A 26,275-nucleotide genomic window follows, 5' to 3' on the forward strand; every position below is an offset into this window, starting at 1 on the left:
TTGCGCGCAGAAGCGAACGCATACATAAGTCACACACACATATGTAAACGGTATTCGCACCACACATATGAGGTATCACTGCGAACATTAGAGCGCGAGCAATAATTTGGGCACTAGACCTCCTCTGTAACACTAAACTAGTCATCTGTAAAGGCGTTTAAAGCGTTACCTATGGAGATTTTTAGGTACCGTCGTTTGTTGCCATTTCATGAGCGTAACCGCTTAGCGACCGCCCACCGTAGATATACTGCGACAGGGCAGCCGCTCTGCACCAGATCATGGTCTGGGGCGCACACCGCTGGGGACCTGCTCTTGCTGTGATTGAACACAGTGGGAGCCAATCAGCGGGTCCGGGAGACGCAATGTCCACCGAGACCCGCCGATCGTTCAGGAGTAAGGTAGTCTGCCTATGTAAACAAGGCAGATCGTCGTTCTTTGAAAGTGGAATGTGCTGATCCTGTGTTCCTGCTAAGCAGGAACAAGGATCTTTACCAGTCAAAGCACCTCCCCCCACAGTTAGTAATCACTCCTAGGGAACACGGTTAACCCTGTGATCACCCCTGATGTTAACCCCTTCCCTGCCAGTGTCATTATTACAGTAACAGAGCATTAGAGCTGCACGATTCTGGCCAAAATGAGAATCACAATTTTTTTGCTTAGATTAAAGATCACGATTCTCTCACGATTCTTGCGGCGTAAAATATTTCACATTATACAAACAAAATTGGGCTAACTTTACTGGTTAGTTTTTTCTATTTTTAATTAATTAAAGTAATTTTTTCCAAAAGAATTGCATTTAAAATACTGCTGCGCAAATTTAGTGGGACATAAAATATTGCAACAACCACCATTTTATTCTCTAGGGTCTCTACTAAAAAAAAAAAAATAATAATATATATATATATATATAATGTTTGGGGGTTCTAAGTAATTTTCTAGCAAAAAAAAAAAAAGATTCTAATTTGAAACCAACAAATGTCAGAAAAAGGTTTAGTGTTTAGGTGGTTAAACTTTCCTCATTTACACACTGAAGTCTATTCCTTTGAACTAAAGGACAAATTGTTACAATGTTTATACTTAAACATTGTAACAATTTGTCCTTTAGTTCAAAGGAATAGACTTCGGTGTGTAAGGCTCGATTCACACCTATGCATGTTGCTTTTGAGCGTTTTTGGAGGTTTTTTTTTCATACTTGGCACGTTTTTGAGCAGCGTTTTTGTAGCGTTTTTGCCGCGTTTTTGCCGCGATTTGCGTTTTGCGTTTTTTTTTTTTTTTCATTTTTTTTTACAGTCTTAAAAAAAAATTACAAAAAAAAAAAACGGCAAAAACGCTGCAAAAACGCTGCAAAAACGGTGCACTTGCGTTTTTGATGCTTGTCCATTGAAATCCATTACATGCAAAACGCTGCTTTTTGCATGAAAAAAAGTCCCCGACCCTTTCCAAAAACGCAGAGATACAAAAAAGCATTGATGTGAACATGTTCCATAGGAACCCATGTTAAAAAATTCCCATGCATTTCTGCAAAATGCAAAATGCATCAAAAAACGCGCTAGTGTGAATGGAGCCTTAATGAGGAAAGAATGTTGTGATTCTTGGCAGACTGCCGGTATTTTTCTTCCTTTCTTTTGAGGCTGTGGCTTCAGCAGAGCAGAGAGAATTCTATGCATAGAAAGAATTGGGGAATGCTTTTTTCAAGATCACAACAGGGGAAAAAATTGCAATAACGATTCTTGACGATTAATCGTGCAGCTCTACAGTGCATAACTTTTAGCACTGATCACCGTATTAGTGTCATTGGTCACCAAAAAGTGTCAGTTAGGTGTCCGATTTGTCTGCTGCAATATTGCAGTTCTACTATAAGTCAGGACTGCAGATATATATATATATATATATATATATCCCACAGTTTGTAGATGCTGATGCTTGTTGAACTTTTGCGCACACCAATTAATATACACGTATTGGGATTTTTTCTTACCACAAATATGTAGCAGAATACATATTGGCCTAAATTGATATAGAAATTCGATTTTTTTTTTTTAATTATTGGGTATGTTTCATAACAGAAAATAAAAAATATTGTTTTTTTTTCAAAATTGTCTGTCTTTTTTTTTTGTATAAAACGCAAAAAATAAAAATCACAAAGGTGATCAAATACCACCAAAAGAAAGCTCTATTTGTGGAAAAAAAGGGCATCAATTTTTTTTGGGTACAATGTCGCACGACTGCACAATTGTCAGTTAAAATAATGCAGTGCCGTATCCCAAAAAAGTTACCTGGTCATGAAAGGGGGGATACCTTCTGGAGCCGACGTGGTTAAAGCGTTACATGTTAGGTATCTATTTACTAGGCGTAAAATCACATTATACAAATTTTTTGGGGTAAATATTTTGTTTCTTTTTATTCATTAACCACTTCCCTACAGGACACTCCCCCCCCCCCCCCCCTGCCCAGGACAATTTTCAGCTTTCAGCGCTGTCGCACTTTGAATGTCAATTGCGTGGTCATGCTACACTATAACCATGTGAAATTTCTATCATTTTCTTCACACAAATAGAGCTTTCTTTTGGTGGTATTTAATCACTGCTGCGTTTTTTTTTTTTTTTTATTTTACAAAAAAAAAAAGGACAGAACATTATGAAAAAAAAAAAGTTTTTCTTTGTTTCTGTCAGCAAATTTTGCAAATAAGTAATAAAAATTCTCCTTCACTGATGAGCACTGATAGCCAGCACTGACTAGCATCACTAATGGGCACTGATTGGTGGCACGCACTGGTCTGCACCGATTGCTGGCACTGGTGGGCACTGATTGCTGGCGCTTTATTGTAATCAGGGCACTGATGATCAGTGCCCTGATTAAATGTACGGATGTCCCCTGCGAGGAGATGCCGCTGATCGGCTCTCCTCGCCACACAATCTGTCAGTGTGAGGCGAGGAGAGCCGATTACCGGCATTTCCGTGTTTACATGTTTACATTGGACACAGCCGATCACATGGTTACGACTCCTTACAGAACTCGTGGTGTTACTTGGACACGACACAGCCGCGATCGCTGCACGCCCCGCGGGAGTGGCCGTTCGGGTGCGCCGTCTTATGACGTCCACCTAGAACGAGAGCTGCACTGTCCCTCCGTCATCTGAGGGTGGGCGGGCGATTCAAGCAGTTAAAGTGTATTTTTTTCCTCCAAAAAAATGCGTTTGCAAAACTGCTGCGCAAATACAGCGCAACATAAAATATTGCAACAGTCGCCATTTTATTCCATATGGTCTTTGCTAAAAAAAAATATATATATATAATGTTTGTGGGTTACAAGTAATTTTCTGGAAAAAAAAAAACTGATTTAAACACAAAAGTGTCAGAAAAGCCTGTGGTTGCTTGTTCCTGCCAGGAGTAAAAGGCGATCGGAGGAGAAGAGCACATGTAGGACAGGCGCAGTGTCAATGGCAGGCTGCGGGGCTGATCGCTGGAACGAGTGCTATTGGCATTGGCCCTGAACGTTCAGGGTTGAAGGAGCCTTGAAATGACTACATGCATTCTTATGTGTTTAGAAGATGTGTATGTGATTGACAGCGTGAATGAGGCCCCGGGGCGGAGAGCAGTGAGGAGGCTCCGCCCTTCTATGAGTAGAGCCTGGCTCCAATCACAGGGAAAGTTGACAAGTTTTCTTGTACCTCCTCCTCCTCCTCCGGGTCTCCTCCCCTTTTTACATAGCTCGCTGACACACACATACGCAGCTCCGCCCGCCTCTTCTTCTCCACTCTCAGCACATCCATAGGCTGCACTGTCATCTCTTCTCATCGCTGTCACCCGGCATACATCTTCCTGATATCAGGTAAGAGCGCCAGGTCTGAGTCTGATCTGTATGTGAGGCGAGAGGGAATGGGGCGCCAGGCCTCGGCTCTGCAGAGATTTCCATGTGTCAGCCGCTCCCTGTCCCACAGCTCTAGCCTGCCTGGGTGTCACTGCTTCCTCAGCCCCTGGAGGAGGGCGGACCGAGCCCATCCTGCCTCGGCTCCAGGGAAGGGCGACACCTACAAGTAGTTGGGGGGCCACAGGGTACCTATGACTGGACTCACCCCTCCTCTTTCCTATAGACACGTGTGTGGGGGGCCGTGTTCTGTATATAAGAGAAGGCCACACTTCTAGAGGATTCCTCTCTACACCCCAGGGAGCTGAGGAGACCGCACTGTACACATAGACCGCAGAGGAGACCGCACTGCACACATAGACCGCAGAGGAGACCGCACTGCACACATAGACCGCAGAGGAGACCGCACTGCACACATAGACCGCAGAGGAGACCGCACTGTACACATAGACCGCAGAGGAGACCGCACTGCACACATAGACCGCAGAGGAGACCGCACTGCACACATAGACCGCAGAGGAGACCGCACTGCACACATAGACCGCAGAGGAGACCGCACTGCACACATAGACCGCAGAGGAGACCGCACTGTACACATAGACCGCAGAGGAGACCGCACTGCACACATAGACCGCAGAGGAGACCGCACTGTACACATAGACCGCAGAGGAGACCGCACTGCACACATAGACCGCAGAGGAGACCGCACTGCACACATAGACCGCAGAGGAGACCGCACTGCACACATAGACCGCAGAGGAGACCGCACTGCACACATAGACCGCAGAGGAGACCGCACTGTACACATAGACCGCAGAGGAGACCGCACTGCACACATAGACCGCAGAGGAGACCGCACTGTACACATAGACCGCAGAGGAGACCGCACTGCACACATAGACCGCAGAGGAGACCGCACTGTACACATAGACCGCAGAGGAGACGGCACTGCACACATAGACCGCAGAGGAGACGGCACTGCACACATAGACCGCAGAGGAGACGGCACTGCACACATAGACCGCAGAGGAGACGGCACTGCACACATAGACCGCAGAGGAGACGGCACTGCACACATAGACCGCAGAGGAGACGGCACTGCACACATAGACCGCAGAGGAGACGGCACTGCACACATAGACCGCAGAGGAGACGGCACTGCACACATAGACCGCAGAGGAGACGGCACTGCACACATAGACCTCAGAGGAGACGGCACTGCACACATAGACCGCAGAGGAGACGGCACTGCACACATAGACCGCAGAGGAGACGGCACTGCACACATAGACCGCAGAGGAGACGGCACTGCACACATAGACCGCAGAGGAGACGGCACTGCACACATAGACCGCAGAGGAGACGGCACTGCACACATAGACCGCAGAGGAGACGGCACTGCACACATAGACCGCAGAGGAGACGGCACTGCACACATAGACCGCAGAGGAGACGGCACTGCACACATAGACCGCAGAGGAGACGGCACTGTACACATAGACCGCAGAGGAGACCGCACTGCACACATAGACCGCAGAGGAGACCGCACTGCACACATAAACCGCAGAGGAGACCGCACTGCACACATAGACCGCAGAGGAGACGGCCCCGCACACATAGACCGCTGAGGAGACCGCACACATAGACAGCTGAGCGGGAGCTGAGGAGACCGCCCCGCACACATAGACAGCTGAGCGGGAGCTGAGGAGACCGCACACATAGACAGCTGAGCGGGAGCTGAGGAGACCGCCCCGCACACATAGACAGCTGAGCGGGAGCTGAGGAGACCGCCCCGCACACATAGACAGCTGAGCGGGAGCTGAGGAGACCGCCCCGCACACATAGGCAGCTGAGCGGGAGCTGAGGAGACCGCCCCGCACACATAGACAGCTGAGCGGGAGCTGAGGAGACCGCCCCGCACACATAGACAGCTGAGCGGGAGCTGAGGAGACCGCCCCGCACACATAGACAGCTGAGCGGGAGCTGAGGAGACCGCCCCGCACACATAGACAGCTGAGCGGGAGCTGAGGAGACCGCCCCGCACACATAGACAGCTGAGCGGGAGCTGAGGAGACCGCCCCGCACACATAGACAGCTGAGCGGGAGCTGAGGAGACCGCCCCGCACATAGACCGCTGAGCGGGAGCTGAGGAGACCGCCCCGCACATAGACCGCTGAGCGGGAGCTGAGGAGACCGCCCCGCACATAGACCGCTGAGCGGGAGCTGAGGAGACCGCCCCGCACATAGACAGCTGAGCGGGAGCTGAGGAGACCGCCCCGCACACATAGACAGCTGAGCGGGAGCTGAGGAGACCGCCCCGCACACATAGACAGCTGAGCGGGAGCTGAGGAGACCGCCCCGCACACATAGACAGCTGAGCGGGAGCTGAGGAGACCGCCCCGCACATAGACCGCTGAGCGGGAGCTGAGGAGACCGCCCCGCACATAGACCGCTGAGCGGGAGCTGAGGAGACCGCCCCGCACATAGACCGCTGAGCGGGAGCTGAGGAGACCGCCCCGCACATAGACCGCTGAGCGGGAGCTGAGGAGACCGCCCCGCACACATAGACCGCTGAGCGGGAGCTGAGGAGACCGCCCCGCACACATAGACCGCTGAGCGGGAGCTGAGGAGACCGCCCCGCACACATAGACCGCTGAGCGGGAGCTGAGGAGACCGCCCCGCACACATAGACCGCTGAGCGGGAGCTGAGGAGACCGCCCCGCACACATAGACCGCTGAGCGGGAGCTGAGGAGACCGCCCCGCACACATAGACCGCTGAGCGGGAGCTGAGGAGACCGCCCCGCACACATAGACCGCTGAGCGGGAGCTGAGGAGACCGCACCACACATAGACCGCTGAGCGGGAGCTGAGGAGAGCGCCCCGCACACATAGACCGCTGAGCGGGAGCTGAGGAGACCGCCCCGCACACATAGACCGCTGAGCGGGAGCTGAGGAGACCGCCCCGCACACATAGACCGCTGAGCGGGAGCTGAGGAGACCGCCCCGCACACATAGACCGCTGAGCGGGAGCTGAGGAGACCGCCCCGCACACATAGACCGCTGAGCGGGAGCTGAGGAGACCGCCCCGCACACATAGACCGCTGAGCGGGAGCTGAGGAGACCGCCCCGCACACATAGACCGCTGAGCGGGAGCTGAGGAGACCGCCCCGCACACATAGACCGCTGAGCGGGAGCTGAGGAGACCGCCCCGCACACATAGACCGCTGAGCGGGAGCTGAGGAGACCGCACCACACATAGACCGCTGAGCGGGAGCTGAGGAGAGCGCCCCGCACACATAGACCGCTGAGCGGGAGCTGAGGAGACCGCCCCGCACACATAGACCGCTGAGCGGGAGCTGAGGAGACCGCCCCGCACACATAGACCGCTGAGCGGGAGCTGAGGAGACCGCCCCGCACACATAGACCGCTGAGCGGGAGCTGAGGAGACCGCCCCGCACATAGACCGCTGAGCGGGAGCTGAGGAGACCGCCCCGCACACATAGACCGCTGAGCGGGAGCTGAGGAGACCGCCCCGCACACATAGACCGCTGAGCGGGAGCTGAGGAGACCGCCCCGCACACATAGACCGCTGAGCGGGAGCTGAGGAGACCGCCCCGCACACATAGACCGCTGAGCGGGAGCTGAGGAGACCGCCCCGCACACATAGACCGCTGAGCGGGAGCTGAGGAGACCGCCCCGCACACATAGACCGCTGAGCGGGAGCTGACTAATAATGTTCAATATAAGTAATACTTAAGAAGACGGAAGCTGCACACGTAATAGAGAAAAGGAGGGTCAGACAGTGTGGACATGCTACATTTTTGGGATATGCTGCAAAATACAATATAAAATTGGGAACATGTTACTCAAATCCAGTAGTCTCCAAATCATTGCTCGGGGGGTGGCCCTTTTGCTTGCCTTTATCTGGCTCTTGGAGAAGTGATCCTCTCACTATTTCTCCGACCGACAGCGGGGCGCCCTTCCTCCAGCCGACGCCAGCGTACAGCCCTCCTAAAGTCTGAAGGATAGTAAACTGGCCCTTTGTTAGGAAAGTTTGGAGACCCCTGCTCTAATCAATGTTCCCAATACAAGCTGCAGAGGCCCAAGAGGCCACACATAATACACCAACGGGCCGCAGGTTGGTCACCAGGGGTTTAGAGGAAGAAAAACAAATGCCGGATGCCTGTAAAACAGGCGTTTTGTTGAGCTCAAGTGTGAATGAGGCCTAATCTCCATGTATTCACATGTTTTCCTGACTGCCTAATAATCTCCATGTATTTGTATGTATGTTCTGACTTCCCATCAATATCCATGTATTTGTATTCTCCTGACTTCTATCCTAATAATCCCCCATCTTCAGGTAGTGGGCAGGTCACACGGATGTTCATGAGAGCCAATGTCCGGGTCACAGCTGCCAGTGTTTCTGCACACAGAGCTGGCTCCTGGCAGTCCTTGGATTTGCACTTTCTCCGTTTCAGTCACAGCCATGACTCATCCTCCTCGACTTTAGTTTTCATCTCCTTCAAAAACACCAAAGCTGGAGAAGAGGGTGGCATGTCACTACATGTGTCAGAGAGTACATGAATATTTATGTCGGCTATATTTTTTTAATGCTGACTTCACAAACCTTAGCTATGGCTAGTAGTGGTTCCGCTGAAACCTAGGGCCTGATGAACTAGGATTGGTGGAATGCGAATTGTCGCACATTTCGATGATTATGCACTGCCTATAGTTACGTGCAGAATAAAAGGGGGTCAGTCACAGGGACACAGAGGGCGACACACTGTAAAGAATGAATTAGTCCAGAAATACACTCAGAGGGACGTCGTAACCCATAAAAAGAGCATATCTCTGCCCCACTCTAAGGGCTCATTTGCGGGGTGCAGAGGGCTATACACTGTAAAGTGCATATTTCTGCACCACCTCAAGGGGCTCATTCACAGGGGCACAGAGGTCTGTACACCATAAAATGTGTATGTCTACGCCGTATCTAAGGGCTCATCCACTGCTAAGTATAATGCTGTAGAATGTAAAAAAAAAAAAAAAAAGAGCATATTTCCGCACTACCCTAAGGGCTCTCTTGCAAGGGCACAGAGGGCTGTACACTGTGAAAACAAGTGTATTTCTGCACCACTAGGGGCTCATTCACAGGGGTGTTGTCTATAAATAACACACCTATTTCTGTGGGCTCATTGACAGGGGCAAAGAGATCTTAGGCCTCATGTCCACGGGCGTTATAAAAAACAAGCTGTAAAACTAGTACCGACACCAGGAAAAAAGCAGAGTTTAAAAACGCGATTTGATCAGCGTTTTGCATTGGCGTCAATGCGCGTTCAGCCGCGTTTCTCTGGGAGCCCATTGATTTGAATAGAAGTCGGATCATGATCCGACTTGTGTGCTGAGGGTCTTGAAGGGGAAGCCCGCCAAAATGAAAAAAAAAAAAATTGGCGTGGGGTTCACCCCCGGGACGATACCAGATTCTATGGTTCGGTATAGATTTTAAGGGGAACCCCCACGCCAAGAAAAAAAAATGGCGCTGGGGCCCCCTCGCAGCCCGGCAGGTCAGGAAAGGGGAACGAGCGAGCCCCCCCCCCCCCATACCATACCAGGCTATATGCCCTCAACATGGGGGGGGGGGGTTGGTGCTTTTGGGGCAGGGGGGCACTGCGCCCCCCCATCCCAAAGCACCTTGTCCCCATCTTGAAGAGGACAAGGGCCTCTTCCCAACAACCCTGGCCGTTGATTGTCGGGGTCTGTGGGCGGGGGCTTATCGGAATCTGAAAGCCCCCTTTAACAAGGGAGCCCCCAGATCCCGCCCTCCAGTGTGAATGAGTATGGGGTACATTGTAGCCCTACCCATTTACCTAAAAGAAAAAGTGTCAAAAATAGCGAGCACATTTCTGTACCATCTACCATTGCCCATACCATCTACCACATTTATGGAGAAGATTTAACAACATCTATGCTCATTTTTGGACTCATTTATTGATTGACCCTTTTCCATTACTTTTTATTGTGATTTTCACCATTTTTTTTTACCACCTATAACATTCATATATATCATATATCATATATTTTTTTACACTGGTTATCATCACTTTCACGTGATAACACTGATTTTTTTGTTTTTGTTTTGAGCTCTATTTAGTACTGTGACCCCCCCCTTTTCTGAACTAATATTTATTTGGCACAGATCCTGCAACTTGTTGCAGTTTAAAAGAGAAGTATGGGGTTGGGTTTTTCCTCCATCATGCTTACCTAGGTGGTTCCAGCATCTGTCCCCCGGCGCCTCTGCACTGAGAACCGAGCGATCGAACATCGCCGATGGCTCGGTTCTCACAGCTCCCTGAGCAGGGAGATGCAGACTGTCAATCAGCAGCTCTCCGCTCTGCTCCTCCTCGCTCAGTGGGGCGGGGAGATGCTCACTGAGAGGCAGAGTCAGGTATAAGTCCAGGCACCTGGCGGATCCAGACTTCCATTGTCAGGATTACGCGTAGCCTGGACTGATTCTGTGACGTCAGCAGAGAGCGGACTTCAGTCTGCTGAAAATGGGACACAGGAGTACAAAAGAAATTTCACTCCTGTGACCCATAGGAGAAGCTCAGACAAACAAGCTTTGCCTGGACTTCTCCTTTAAGGCAGGCCATGAATTATGCTATTTGCTTTCGCCTGATTTTCCCCCATCAACACATTTAGTGTTGATGGGGGAATCCCTCCTGCAGTGCTGTTGTGTTCTGCCGGTGGGGAGCTTTCCCTTCCGGCAGAACACATAGCTCCCGGCCATAATCGCACACAAAACAGGCTGGTTGTACTGAAGGAGATGGATGGATCGATGGAATCTCAGCCTGTCCCTGCTGAACTGGCCAAGATTCGATCCATCTATGGCCGGCCTAAGACCCTTTTTTTTTTTTTTTTTTTTTTTTTATGCTTTGGACCACTGTTCATTTCTTACCTCTATACCCTTCAATGTGAAGAAATATTTGGTGCATTCAGTTAGTTTTCCGTGCCTCGAATACTACCTTGCGCCATCAATAGTTTATCTAGTTTGGTCTGTATTTTTTGTTGGAAAGTGCCATATGGCATGATTTATTATAGGTGATGATATTGTTAAAGTGGAATTAAACTTCCTATTTAAACTTTACCCCATATAAAAGCTCAGGTCAAGTTCTGAAAAGGGGACTTTTTTTTTTTTCTTTATTTTCTGCGTTTTACTTATTATTCTGTTTGCCTGCACATGTTCAGTCCTTCATTCTCAGCATCCCCATATGTTACTAATTTCTAGCTATTCTGGATATATCTGAATACAGTATTGGTTTGTTTTTAAATAGATAACCGCCCTGATTAAAGAGGAAGAGGCAATATGTTTGAGCTCAGCACAAATACATGCTGCGTCATACACATGACAGGCATAAAACGTAGCTCGCAGCAATTGTCAAGTTATGCCCTGGTGCTTCTGGGGTCACAGTCTGAATTCCTGAAAAAGAATGTCGGGCTGCTTTTGTGTAAGTGCTTCCCAGTGTTGCAGGATATGATGGCTGCTCTGCCAAAACCTGAAATCTGTACTACAAGCAAATACTGCATTGGTTGTGAATTACCTGAGCCTTATTCAGAGTTTACTCCCTTTTTTTTTTTTTTAAAGCAGATTATCAACCAGATTTAATCCCGTTAATTATAAAAGATCATTAAATGTATATATAACTACAATAAGTGCTTTAATCGGTCTAGATTAGGGATCGACCGATTATCGGTAAGGCATTTTCTGAAAAATCGGTATCGGTCGCAAACTAGACCGATTATTACTGATATTGCTTCAAGTTGTTTTACCGTTCTTTAGAGCGGATGATCAGCTGTATTGTAATAACAACCGATGCGGCTCAGCAGCCGCTCGGCTGTTATTACAATCAGCGGGAGGGGAGGGGTCACTTCCCGGATTACTGGCATCTTAAAGGCGCCAGTTTTAAAAAATAGAAAGTATTCAAAAATGCCAATCTTGAAGTTTTGAATACTTTCAAGTGCAGAGGATTTCTTGTGACAGCAATAACAGTGATTAAAAAAAGTGATTAAAAAACAGTGATTTAAAAAAAAAAAAAAAAAAAAAAAGTTTGAACCATTTTTTGTAAATGTACAGCATATCTGCTGTCGGCCTAAGAGGTTGCCAAAATATCGGTATCGTATTGGCACCAAAAAAAACGATATTGGTCGATCCCTGAGCGCCACATTTCAGTGGATCAAAGGAGCCTGATCTAGACTCTAGATCAGGTTCCTTTGATCCACTGAAATGTGGCGTTCAGCAGGACAGGAGAGAGACGCATCAGTCTGAGCCAATCTTCTGTGTTGCACTGTATTTTATCAGGAGAGGGGAGCAGAGAGATGACCTCATCAGCATGCTGATGCTCCTACTGTCCAGTATTAAACTTTCAGTTTTCATATTAAAGTATATGTGAACCTTTTCCTTGTAAAACAACCCATTCAGTTTAAAATAGAAATGAAAGGCAAAACATTTGATCAGGGCCCTCTAATTCCTCCTTTATTGTATTGTAACTGTACTGTCTGCCCTCATGTTGTAAAGGGCTGTGCAAACTGTTGGCGCTATATAAATCCTGTATAGTAACAGTAATTTGTGTATAGATATATAAAAAAAATCATAAATACCTTCTTATTTACCATATACCTTTTTTTTATATCCTTTTTCAATAAGTGATCGTGATCGCATACCCTCTGTTCTCAGCTGCATAGGACTGGGGGGGGGGGGTGGAGGGGAGAGAAAAAGCAGTACACTGAACTACCCAGTAAATGGCCGTGTGTGTGTGTATGGTCATTGAAGGAGAGCAGGCTGAGTTCCCTGCATAGCTAGGGAACTGACCATGGTGTGTTCTCCTGCTTAGTGTGGTCAGTTTTTAATAGGGAGGCAGAAGGACTGGCAGGAACACTAGGGATTTCACACTAAGGAAGCAATACAAAGAGAATAAGATACTTTTTCATACAAGTATGTGGTACAGCAGGCATAAGGAATATGAAATGTTGGGGTAACACATTCTTTAACCACTTGCTGCCTGTAAGACGTCCATGGATGCCCTCGGGTTGCAGTGGTTATACCAGGATGATGCCTGCACTGTTCTGTGTCTGATCGGTTGCATTGAAGGCCCGAGGAGAGATTTGGGGTCTAATAGATCCCAGATCTCTCCATAAAGAGGACCTGTAACGGCCCATGCTGTCACAAAGGATGTTCATCCCTTGTGATTAAGGATGATCTCCGGCATGTTTGCAAGCTTCACGTGCCGAGCCTGCCAGGAACTCAGCACGACACAGCGCTAATCACAAGCAGTGAGACATTTCCCGATGTGCGGCTGCAGAGATCGGGAAATGTCTCGCTGCCTGTGATTAGCACAGCGCATTGCCGACTTCCTGGTGGGCTCTGCACGTGCAGCTTGCGAACACGCCAGAGCTCATCCTTACTTGTGATAGCAAAAAAGTTAAAAAAAAAAAAAATTTGTTTTAATAATAAAAAATGTAACGCACCCCCGTGCTTACGTGCAAATGTAAAAGCATACGTTACTCCCGCACGCATATGTAAACGATAATCGCACCACACACACCAAGGTATTGTCAGAGTGAGAGCAATAATTCTAGCACCAGACCTCCTGTGTTCTCTAAACTGGTAAACTTTAACTGCAGTGAACTTCCAAGTCACTGACCTATCTATGTTAATTTACCCAAGGGGAGATCAGCAAATGGATGTTCATTAGTCTTCTGTTGTTACGCATGCCATGCCGGTCCTGGGCCCTTAGGCGGGGGAAAGGGGACTTCAGCAAACTGTGGAAGGGACTGGCCAACTTTACAGCCATCCAAATCACTTAACACCTGGAAGCCCATTGCCCGCTGCACAAATTTAAAAACTCACACTTATAGCATCTGGGAGTGGGTTTAAAAACCAAGCCTACCAGCTGCGGTTTATAAATGGTACTGATAGACAAGTGCTTAAAGTTGCTTAGTCATTAGCTATACTGTGTGGTTCAACAATTTACCCAAACGAGCTGGGTTATCATTACTGATATCTGTACTAGATTGCGTACTATAATGCATATGCCTTGAAAATATTGAGTATTCATACCCCTTGAAACTTTCCACATTTTGCCATGTTACAACCAAAAGCATAAGTATTTTTTTATTGGAATTTTATGTGCTAGACCAACACAAAGTGGCACATAATTGTGAAGTGGAAGGAAAATTATAAACGGTTTAAAATGGCCCCCTTTACTCTGATACCCCTAACTAAAATCTAGTGGAACCAATTGCTTTTAGAAGTCACCTAATTAGTAAATGGCAAAACCTTAAAAAAAAAAAAAAAAAAAAGTCAAATAAACCTACCAAGACATTGCTCATCCACCTAAACGGACAGGCCGGGCAAGGTGAGCATTAATTAAGCAGCCAAGAGGCCCATAACTCTGGAGGAGCTGCAGAGATCCACAGCTCAGGTGGGAGAATCTGCCCACAGGACAACTATTAGCCCCCGTTCACACCTATGCGAATTAGATGCGGCTTACACCGCATCTAATTCGCAGGACATTTTAAAATACTTTCATATGAATGCATCTGGTTCACATATGTGCGTTGCATTCCACTGCGCATTGCACAAAAAACGTGTGCGTTTTCTGGGCATTGCGGTGCGAATTACGAGCCCCTTATCTTCTATGGGAACACATCTGCGTTCTGAACATGGATTTTCCCCTCCCCCTCCCTCTCCCTCTCCCTCTCCCTCTCCCCCTCCCTCTCCCTCTCCCTCTCCCTCTCCCTCCTCACTGATCCTGAGCTAAAACGCAGATGAGCCTTTGAACAGGAGATTTTTATCTCCCCAGTGAAACCTGAGCTTCAATTCGCACCGCACATGTGTGAACCCAGGCTTAGTCAAAACATGGTGGTGGCAGCATCATGTTGTGGGGATGCTTTTCTCAGCAGGGACAGGGAAGCTGGTCAGAGTTGATGGGAAGATGGATGGAGCCAAATACAGGGCAATCTTAGAAGAAAGCCTGTTAGAGTCTGCAAAAACTTGAGACTGGGGTGGAGGTTCACCTTCCAGCAGGACAACGACCCTAAACATACAGCCAGAGCTACAATGTAATGGTTTCGATCAAAGCATACTTATGTGTTAGAATGGCCCGGTCAAAGTCCAGACCTAAATCCAAATGTGGCAAGATTTGAAAAAAAATTGCTGTTCAGACGCTCTCCATCCAATCTGACAAAGCTTGAGGTATTTGCAAAGAAGAATGAGCAAAAATGTCACTCTCTAGATGTGCAAAACTGGTAGAGACATATCCAAAAGGACTGGCAGCTGTAATTGCAGCGAAAGGTGGTTCTACAAAGTATTGACTCAGGGGGGCTGAATACAAATGCATGTCACACTTTTCACATATTTATTTGTAAAAATGTTGAAAACCATTTATCATTTTCCTTCCACTTCACAGCTATGTGCCACTTTGTGTTGGTCTATCACATGAAATACATTTACTTTGTTGGTTGTAACATTACAAAATGTGGAAACTTTCAAGGGCTATGAAAACTTTATCAAGACAGTGTACTTCGTGATATGGTTACATCCTCACAATTTATCGATCACATATTTATGGAGGCAGAGAGTTGCTATAAATGCTTATTATTATTTTTTTTTTTTTCCTGCTGTTTTAATGCATTAACGTATTTGCAGATTCTTGCAGTTCTCAGTACAGCTTAGGCTGGGAGAGAAGGCGATGCAGTACAGGGAGGCAGCTAATTGTGATGCAGTGCTCATGTGCTAACTAGGACAAAGCAGAATGACAGGGAGATGAGTATGCTGCTTCGCCTTCACTGATAAGTCATAAGCTGGGGGAGTGACAAGACCTAGCTGATTTTATTTATTTATTTATTTATTTATTTTTTTACAACTTAAGTTAAAAAGGAACTTCACCCAAAAGGTTCTGTACTCCTACTCCTGGACCTCTCTGCTGCCTTTGATATGGTTGACCACCCCCTCCTCCTCAAAAAATGCCACGCCTTTGGTCTCTGTAACTGTACCCTTCGCTGGTTCCCTTCCTACTTATCCAACCACACCTTTAGCCTTTCTTACAACTCTACTGCCTCCTCTCCTATTCCTTTCTCTGTTGAGGTCCCCCAAGGTTCTGTTCTTGGACCTCTCCAATTTTCAATCTACACCTCCTCCCTGGGTCAGCTGATAGCCTCCCATGGCTTCCAATACCACCTCTACGCTGATGACACCCAAATCTATTTCTCTACCCCTCGGCCCACTTAGTCTGTCTCCTCATGTACCACTAATTTACTATCAGATATCAGTCTGGATGTCACACCACTTCCTCAAACTCAATCTATCCAAAACCAAACTTATAATTTTCCCCTTCCCCTGATCTCTCTGTCAAAATTGATGGCACAACTATAAGCCCATCCCTGCATGCCCAGGTTCTAGGTGTAGTCCTGGACTCTGAACTCTCCTTTAAGCACCACGTCCAAATCACTGTCCAAATCTTGCCGCTTCAACCTTTGCAACATATACAAAATACGCCCCTTTCTGACCAATGACACAACAAAGCTCTTAATTCACTCGCTGGTCATCTTTAGCCTTGACTACTGCAACTCCCTTCTCATTGGCTTACCTCTACATAATCTATCACCTCTTTAATCCACCATGAATGCTGCTGCCAGACTCATCCACCTTACCAATCACTCTGTGTCTGCTACCCCTCTCTGCCAATCCCTCCACTGGCTTCTGCTCACCCAACAAATTAAATTCAAAATACTAACAACTACTTACAAAGCCATTCACAATTTAGCCCCCAGCTACATCACTAGCCTAGTGTTTAAATACCAACCTAATTGTTCTCTTCGTTCCTCTGAAGACCTCCTGCTCTCTAGCTCCCTCGTCACTTCCTCCCATGCTCATCTCCAGGACATTTCCAAAGCCTCTCCAATCCTATGGAATGCCTTACCCCAATCTGTCCACTTATCTCCTACTTTATTAGCTTTTAGACAATCCCTGAAGACCCTTCTCTTCAGAGAAGCCTACCCTACCCACTCCTAGCAACTGTTTTCATTTTCTCCATCGGCTCATCCCCTCAGTTATTACCTTTTGTTCCACTTGACCCTCCCTTCTAGATTGTAAGCTCTAACGAGCAGGGCCCTCTGATCCCTCTGTATTGATTTGTATTGTAAGTGTACTGTCTGCCCTCATGTTAGGAAGTGCTGCGCAGACTGTTGGGGCTATATAAATCCTGTATAAGAAGAATAATAATTACCGTATTTATCGGCGTATAACATGCACCTTAACTTTAAGAGGGAAGTTTTAGGAAAAAAACTTTACACAGCCCCCCCCCCCCTGCAATAGTACACGGACCCCCTGCAATAGTACATGGACCCCTGTACAACACACCACCCCCTTTCATTATAAAGGCCCCCCCTGCACTCCCAGCGCTGGGACTGGGACAGGGACAGCGCTGCAAGCATACTCTAAAGTTGAGAAAACTTCACACTGTCAGCCTGTCAGCCCCTTCTCATACACTGCTCCTCCTGTGTCACTCATTGTAAATGAAAGCTTCTAAATACCTCAATTAACGCCGCTCTCTCTCGTGGACCCGGTCATGTGACTGCTCTCCTGTCTTTCATTGACGGTCATGTGACCGCTCTCCTCCAATCAAAAGCTACACACGAGGAGGCGGCAGAGCGGGAGGAGGAGAGCAGCCACAACCAGCGGCGTTAATTAAGGAATTAAGGGCTTCAGAGGCTTAGATTTACATTGAGTTACACAGGAGGAGCGGTATATGACAAAGGGCTGGCGCTGTAGTAATGTTTTCTGAACTTTAGAGTTTACTGGCAGTGCTGTTCCACAGCCAGGAGAGGCAGGGCGGCCAGCCTGACACCCTCAAAATAGGTGGCACCCGGGCCGGTGCGCCCGATCCCCACCCTCTGTTGGTAAAAAAAAAAACAGATATCGGCGTATAACACGCTAGCGCGGTCTAACCTCTATTTTCAGGGTAAAAAGTGCGTGTTATGCGCCGATTAAATACGGTAATAATAATCCTACACAACAAAGAAAACGATTATTTTGTTTGACATTTCTACTAGGCCCATCCTTTTTTATTTTAAAGAAAACTATTGATTCTGAAAGATGCAATATTCTGATCGAAATAAACTTTTTATCTAATGACATAGTCACATGTACATGTCAGTATGTTTGATGGGCTACATAACCAATACAGATATTTGTACAACTATAGGCCTCGGAGCAGTTGGGCATTTTTATCAACTACTTCTGAACTCTCTTTTATGTTTTCTTATGAGCCAGTTGAATTTAGAAGCTTTTTTTGGAACGCAAAGATGGGTTCAGAAGCTGAGTTTAGAGGCATTTCAAGAGCCAAACACTTTTAAACGCGGTAACTCGTGTTTAGCCGTGTTTCATTTACAGGCATTTTTTTTCATTTTTGGCTATTTTGAAAAAAAAAAAAAATATATATATATATATATATATATATATATATATATATATATATATATATATATATATATATATATATATATATATATATATATATATATATATTTTCAAACGATTCCAAACGTGGCAAAACGGACGTTTGTAAACATGGGTTACTATCTGTCAAGTTAAATCGTTCAGGAGAGGTTGTAAAAACGTCCCGTGTACATGAAGCCTAACACTACAGAAAATAACTGCAAAAATGTAAATGGCTTATATCAATATGTAATTTTACAAAGTGTAGCATTAAGGCTTCATGTACACGGACGTTTTTACAACCTCTCCTGAACAATTTAACTTGATGGATAGTAACGGACATTTTAACCACATGCTGACCAGCCGCCGCAGTTGTACTGCGGCAGATTGGCATGGCTGGGCGAAACGACGTTATGTAACATCGCTTCACCCTGTGGCCACTAGGGGGCACGTGTGGGATGAGTCATAGGCGGGCCAATGAGAACTGCAGAGAAGTGAACAGGCAGCAGCTTCAGCTGCCTACATTTAAAAATTGTTGCAGCCAGACTCAGTGGACGGAGATTTCTGCAGCATATTTAGCAAGTACAGTACAGAATCACAGTATATATAAAATAATATGCAAAATGGTTGGAGGGAAGCTTCAGAATGGCAAAGATGTTTTTATTACAGATTATGACAGCAGTTCCTCTTTAAAGGAGATGTTTGGGACTGTCAGGATTCTTCTTGAGCGTGGTGTAGCCCTGCCCCATCAGCTTATAGAGCCCTTTCACACTGAGCCGCGGCCGCATTGGCGCTGCTCGTTTTAGCGTGACTTTAGCACTGTTTAAGCTGCGCTGAAATGAAATGGGAGGCGGTTTTCAGGCATTATTTAGAGGCTATTTCTAGTGCTAAACAGCCTCAGTGTGAAAGGGGTCATAGTGACTAATAGCTTACTAGGACTCTAAACAAAGTACAGTGAAAAAAAGATTGGCCAATCTTCTTTTATTTTGCCCAAGTTTTTTTTTTTTTTGTCCTGATTCATTAAATAGACTGTCTCAGATTGTGAAAGCTACCAGTTATATTCTGCATCTGTATTCTTGGGTGAGACTGCAATTACTAAATAAGGGTATTTTTTGACATCGGTATTAGCCAATAGCTCAGGGACCGAATCCCAGCTATGTTGGCATTTGAACAAATATGTAACTTTTAATACTTTTCATATTCTGTCTCCACCATGTCCAAATGTAGTACATTTTTCTCCATGTAGGTGGTTGTCTTGTAAACGTTTTAACGTTGATTCTCTGTGAAAGAAGAAAGTCATGCTGTAGGCAAAAAAACACATGTCTGTTTTTAACCACTTTTTTTAACCACTTCCCATCCGGGCTAATTCTGGCACTTCGCTCCTACATGTAAAAATCATATTTTTTTTTGGTAGAAAATTACTTAGACCCCCCAAACATTGTGTGTTTTTTTTTTTTTTTTTTTGCAGAAACCTTAGGGAATAAAATGGTGGTTGTTGCAACTTTTTATGTCACATGATATTTGCAGCAATTTTTCAAACGTGTTCTTTTTTTTTTTTTGTGGTTTGACATCTGTTTACATATATGGGCGCAACGTACGTATGCGTTTCCTTCTGCATGTGAGCACACAGGGGCACTTAAAATAAATTTTTTTTTATTGAAAATTTTTTGATTTTTACACTTTCCCTTTAAAAAAAATATTTTTGGTCACTTTTATTGCTATTACTTGTAATAGGAATAGTGCGTGACAGGTCCTCTTTATGGGGAGATGTGGGGTTAATCAGACCCCATATCTCTGCTCCAGGCTGGAAAGCCTGAGATAAAAAAATAAAACAAAAACAGGACGATCTTGGCTTTCTAGCCGAGTATATGGCAGTATTTACAACTGCCAGGGCCTCCGAGAGTCAGAGATGATTGGGGACCATCTGTTCCCCGGAAATCTCTATGGTCTACTTCTGGCGCCGGTGCATTCCTTCTCTGGTTTGACGATCACATCTCTGGATCCCCTCCCACCGCCTGTAGGAACAGTCAAGTGGCTGAACTGCCGCCATGATTGTTCCTATGGTGCAGGGAATTGCTGTCTGAAGAGAACGATACCAGGCTGATGCCTATAGGTGCAGTCATCAGCCCAGTATAACCACTGAAATGGGAGGACGTCTATGTACGCCCTCCCAGCGGGAAGTGGTTAAAAGGAATCTCCATTTTAAAGGATTACATGGTGGAGGGTATGTGGGGCTGTGATAATTACCACCATGTCCCCATTCCAAGAACTAAGGACCTAACAGCTGCTCCTAGAAGGGAAACTACTGTGTATAAGAGCCATTAGAATGGATTGCTGGACTTGAGGCATGGACGACAAAACAAGAATCCCAGCTTTAGGTCTGGGGGTTGTCCTCCAAACACTGTTCATTGCAGGTAGCAGATGACTCCCATCCTATGTGTGATGGACTGCGGATATAGAGGGAAAATCTGTCTAGGCCGTATGGTCATGGATTCTGACTTCTGTCCTGGTGTGATATACCGGTTTCTTGTCTGTTGTGCAGAAGATAATAAAAATCTAGTCTGTGACTATTCTCATTGTGACAAGCTATTTCATTACATTCAGTGTGATTTGCTTGTACCCAGGAATAGAAGATGACCTCATACAGTTGACTACCTTTTATTGATAAGTGCATCTTGCATGTAAGGCTGTGAAGGGTTGTGTGAAAGTAAAGTGTCTGCTCTGAGAGTTTTCAGGTATTATTTCTGACACTGAATGTGCTACAGAATGTTACACTTTTTTTTTTTCTCTGGGTTTTACAGCCGTGATCTTTTCAGTGACGTTCTCTTCCACACTGTAAGCGCACAGCTCCTGGCTCTGCATTTATTATACCAGTGCCTGTGCAAAAGGTGTCCATCTGTTCAAAGCAAGTTGGATTGTAACCAGTGGTTGCAGGATATAAGGTTCCTCATTGGTCAAAATTCACATGCATCTGGCTAGTAAGCAGCTGATTCTAGCAATCAGTAAAGCCACTATCCTCATTGTTATCTTTACTGTTTCCTGTAATCATTACTTTAGGGCACTCTGCAAAAATGGATTGTTTGTCTCAGTAATTGCTGTCACCTATGGCAAAATAAATACAGTTTAAATGGTATCTAAACCCAAAAACAAAAATGTGATCTTCTGCAGCTTGCCAGTCATTAGATATGGTGGCTACATCTGTTAATCTTTTAGGCTTTTTCCTTTATTTTCAATTGGCAATATGAATAAAACACTTTATGTTCTGGAATGGTTATACTCCTTTATTTCACTATATCTATCTATAGCTTGAAAGAAGAACAACACTGTGATTTCAGTTTAGTTCACACAAAGTTACAAGTGTGCTGCATTTCTGGCAAGATCAGCAGGTATTTTCTGTAGTTACTAAAAATGAAACCAAATGTAGCACCACATCTAACGACTGATAACAAATGAAGCTAATCTCCAGCCTTGCCTTCAGTCTAACATGGTTGTACAGGCTTCTTTACTAATTGAAAGTGTTTACTCTGATAATCTGAAGTGGTTATCATTTTGTTTATATTCTTAGATCACTGTGATTGATAGTTGCATGCGTATAGATTATTTAGATCTATTGCATTCTCAGCAGCATAACACATAGATGTTCAATTTTCTTGTTTGGTGTGGGAACACATTACGGTGGTGGCAGCAGAATGATCTATTTTGAGAGTAGGGCATGGTTCACATATGTCCATCTGCGGTTTCCCTGCATTTTTAAAAGGAGTCCATTGCAGTTTTGTTAACTGGTTCTGGTGCAATTCAGGTGCGCCTTTTTTTTTTTTTTTTTTCTTTTCTTGAAATTGCACCTGATCCAGACTGAAACGGACCGTAGCTGGCACACAGATATAAAAACAGGCTCCGTAGAGAAGGGGTTCTAACCGCATCCAATTTATATATATCTGAACCGAGGCAGAAGTGGTAGCAGCGTTTGAGTTTTTGGTTAGCACAATGCACCCATGTTCAGATCTGTAAAAAAAGGGCCACGGCTACAAACGCTGTGTTTTTGTTTTTCCTGCGTGCCAGAGGCCTTAATTTTTAAAGTGGTGTTTCACCGAAAAAAAAAAAAAAAATTTTGGAAAAAACATTTTTTTTTTTTTTTACTCACCTCTAAATGACTGTTGCTAGGGGGTCCCACGTAGTCTGCCTCCTTCAGTGCCTGGGCTGGTGACATCACTTCCCCTTGGCGCAGGAAGGGCTCAGCTCTGCCCCCTCCCTCTTGTCAATCATCTGGGACACATTACAGGTCCCAGATGACTGAGTGGCCAATCGCTGCGCCGCTCGCGCATGCGCAGTGGTTGCCCAGCTGTGATGCCACAGCCGGCGCCCACAGTTGCAATGCCGGCGCCGCAGAACGGTGGGGGAGACAAATGGAGCTTCTATCCCCCGCATTGCTGGACTGTGGGACAGGTAAGTGTCCGATTATTAAAAGTCAGCAGCTGCACTTTTTGTAGCTGCTGACTTTGAATTTTGTTTTTAAAATGGGAACTCCTCTTTAAGCTCTGAAAAATGAATAGGAATCTGAGACTTTGGGGAGAGTCTGGTTCCAATATCTTCCAGCTTCTCCATCAGCTGTCATGCTGCATACAAGCTGCTTTTGCTTTCAACCTTTGCTTTGTTCAGGAGCAGCTTTGCAGGGAGCTGTGGCCACAATTGCAGATATAATTCAGTTCCCAAGTCTGTCTACTTCCATTCCACTCTTTGGAGAAAATTTTAAATGATAAGGTAGAGGTCTGCTCATTCTATTTTTTTGGTTACAAGGACACTTGTAACCACATTTGTGTGCTATGTGTACAGCATGGTCAGGTCCTATTTAACTATACCCCTTTTTTTAAAGTGGGTGTAAACCCTCACATACACCCAGTGAAGTGCCTAGCCTTAGGTGATATACAGAGCTGAAACTAATACTCCAACTGTGCCTTGAAAAAGTATTCATTCCCCCTTTTTTTACATTTTGTCATGTTACAACCAAAAACATATATTTTATTGGGATTTTGTGATAAACCAACTCAAAGTGGCACATAATTGTGAAGTGGAAGGAAAATGATGAGTGGTTTTCAATATTTTTTTTATAATTTAATATTTGTGGTGTGTATTTGTATTCAGCCCCCCCTGAGTCCATACTTTTTGTAGCACCACATTTCGCTGCAATAACAGCTGCAAGTCTTTTTGGGTATGTCTCCTACCAGCTTTGCACATCCTAGAGAGTGAAATGTTTGCCCATTTTTCTTTGCAAAATAGCTCAAGCAGATTGGATGGAGATCGTCTGTGAATAGCAATTTTCAGGTCTTGCCACAGATTCTCAATTAGATTTAGGTCTGGACTTTGACTGGGCCATTCTAACACATGACTATGCTTTGATCTTTAACCATTACATTGTAGCTCTGGCTGTATGTTTAGGGTTGTTGTCCAGCTGGAAGGTGAACCTCCGCCCCATTCTCAAGTCTTTTGCAGACTCGAACAGGCTTTCTTCTAATGCCGCGTACACACGAGCGGACTTCTCGTCCACCTGAACTCCGAAAGACTTTTCAACGGAGTTCCGACGGAGTTGCAATGAAATGGACTTGCCTACACACGATCACACCAAAGTCCGATCATTTTGAACGTGATGACGTACGACCGGACTAGAATGAGGACGTTCATAGCCAGTAGCCAATAGCTCCCTTGTGTCCTTTTTTGTCTGTCAGACTAGCATACAGACGAATGGATTTTTCGATCGGACTCGAGTCCGTCGGAAAGATTTGAAACATGTTCTATTTCTAGGTCCGTCAGAATTTTCGAAAGAAAAGGTCAGATGAAGGTCCGATGAAGCCCACACGCGATCGGAATGTCCGACGGAATCGTTCCGTCAGACCTTTTCTGCCAGACAGTCCGCTCGTGTATACGCGGCATAAGATTGCCCTGTATTTGGGTCCATCCATCTTCCCATGAACTCTGACCAGCTTCCCTGTCCCTGCTGATGAAAAGCATCCCCACAACATGATGCTTCCACCACCATGTTTCACAGAGGGGATGGTGTGTTCAGGGTGATGTGCAGTGTTAGTTTTCCACCACACATAGTGTTTTGCTTTTAGGCCAAAAAGTTTAATTTTGATCTCATCTGACCAGAGCACCTTCTTGCACGTTTGCTGTGTCCCCCACATGGCTTCTCTCAAATGGGACTTCTTATGGCTTTCTTTCAACAATGACTTTCTTCTTGCCACTCTTCCATAAAGACCAGATTTGTGGAGTGCATAACTGTCCATAAGTTGTCCTGAAAACAGATTCTCCCACCTGAGCTGTGGATCTCTGTAGCTCCTGCAGAGTTACCATGGGCCTCTTGGCTGCTTCTCTGATTAATGCTCTCCTTGCCCAGCCTGTCAATTTAAGTGGACGGCCATGTTCGTAGGTTTGCAGTTGTGCCATACTCTTTCCATTTTTGGATGATGGATTGAACAGTCCTCCATGAGATGTCCAAAGCTTGGGATATTTTTTTGTATAACCTAACCCTGCTTTAAACTTCTCACCAACTTTATCCCTGACCTGTCTGGTCTGTTATTTGGCCTTCGTGATGCGGTTTCTTCCCTAAGGTTCTCTAACAAACCTCTAAGGGCTTTACAGAACAGCTGTATTTATACTGAGATTAAATTACACACAGGGGGACTCTATTTACAGATTAGGTGACTTCTGAAGGTAATTGGTTTCACTAGATTTTAGTTAGGGGTATCAGAGTAAAGGAGGCTGAATATAAATGCACCTTACACTTGTCAGATTTAGACTACTTTCATACTGGGGTGGGCGGGCGTCGGCGGTAAAGTGGCGCTAAAAATAGCGCCGCTTTACCGTTGTTTTAGCGGCGCAGTTTTAACCCCAGCTAGTGGCTGAAAATAGGTTAAAACTTCCCAGTTGATTTCAATGGGCAGGGGCTCTGCAAAGATGCGGCTTGCAGGACTTTTTTTTACCGTCCTGCAAGCGCACCGCTCCAGTTTGAAAGCACTCGGGCTTTCACACTGGAGAGACAGGAGAGGCTCTTTACAGGCGTTATGCAGGCGCTATTTTTAGCGCTGTAGTGTCTGTAAAGCGCCTCAGTGTGAAAGTAGCCTTATTTGTAAAACATTTTGAAAAGCATTTATCATTTTCCTTCCACTTCACAATTATCTGCTGTCACGGAACGTCCCACACTCCGCTTGAGTGCTTCCGTCATATACCGCTTCCTAAGTTCTGGAACACGAGTCCAATGGATCTGGCTATAGGAACCCCAAGAACTAGACAACACCAGTCTTGGAGTACATCAGAACTAACTTTTATTTTGAGATCTCACACACATTTATACAGCAGGGATGACTCAAAGCTAACCTAATTAACATGAGCTAATTTACTACAAAATGTACCCAGACCAGATGACAGACTTGTGGGCACCGAGCTTCACACATTAATATAAACACAATAGCTGGAGCTAATTACAATTAACAATACAAACAACAATCTACCCCCTCCTCAGCCTAGACCATTCGTCTACTAGCCAGTGCTGGTGGCTAATGTGATCAGCTCTCTCAATTAACATAAACACAGGTTGATGACACCAGCATCTCCTCACAGGATGTGTCCCAACAGAATGAATCAGTCTTATCAGCAGGGGGCTGCTGGAGGAACCCCCTCTCCCTCTTCAGGGACACAGATCCACAGCAAGGAGTCCCCAACAGAATCAAACAACAAACAATATATACATATATACACGACTGAGTCCGATTAGTACAGTTCAGACCGGACCTCCAATTCACCCCACAAAGAGCACCGTTCCATTGAAAATCCAGGGCCCATAATCAAAAGGCAACAGGCTAGCGTTCAGTCCCCTCCAATAGCCTCTGTCTCGGGTGAGTCTGTCACATCTGCTATTTGTGTTG

The 26,275-nt window shown here is 45.8% G+C and overlaps 1 protein-coding gene across 20 annotated transcripts in view; it reads left to right on the top strand.

Annotated features, from left to right (window-relative positions):
* The first annotated feature begins 3,697 nt into the window (after positions 1–3,697).
* MBNL2 (muscleblind like splicing regulator 2) overlaps positions 3,698–26,275 on the top strand; it is a 249,671-nt gene continuing 227,093 nt past the window's right edge. For 9 of the 20 annotated variants that reach the window (XR_012241581.1, XM_073614390.1, XM_073614401.1 and 6 more), the window contains exon 1: positions 3,698–3,831. The gene's annotated coding sequence lies outside the window, so the exon portion shown is untranslated. The remainder of the gene's footprint in view (positions 3,832–26,275) is intronic. The other 11 variants (XR_012241579.1, XR_012241580.1, XM_073614392.1 and 8 more) reach the window with 3 other exon arrangements.

This window comes from Aquarana catesbeiana, linkage group LG02 (assembly GCF_042186555.1).
Source record: "Aquarana catesbeiana isolate 2022-GZ linkage group LG02, ASM4218655v1, whole genome shotgun sequence".
Lineage (NCBI taxonomy): Eukaryota > Metazoa > Chordata > Amphibia > Anura > Ranidae > Aquarana > Aquarana catesbeiana.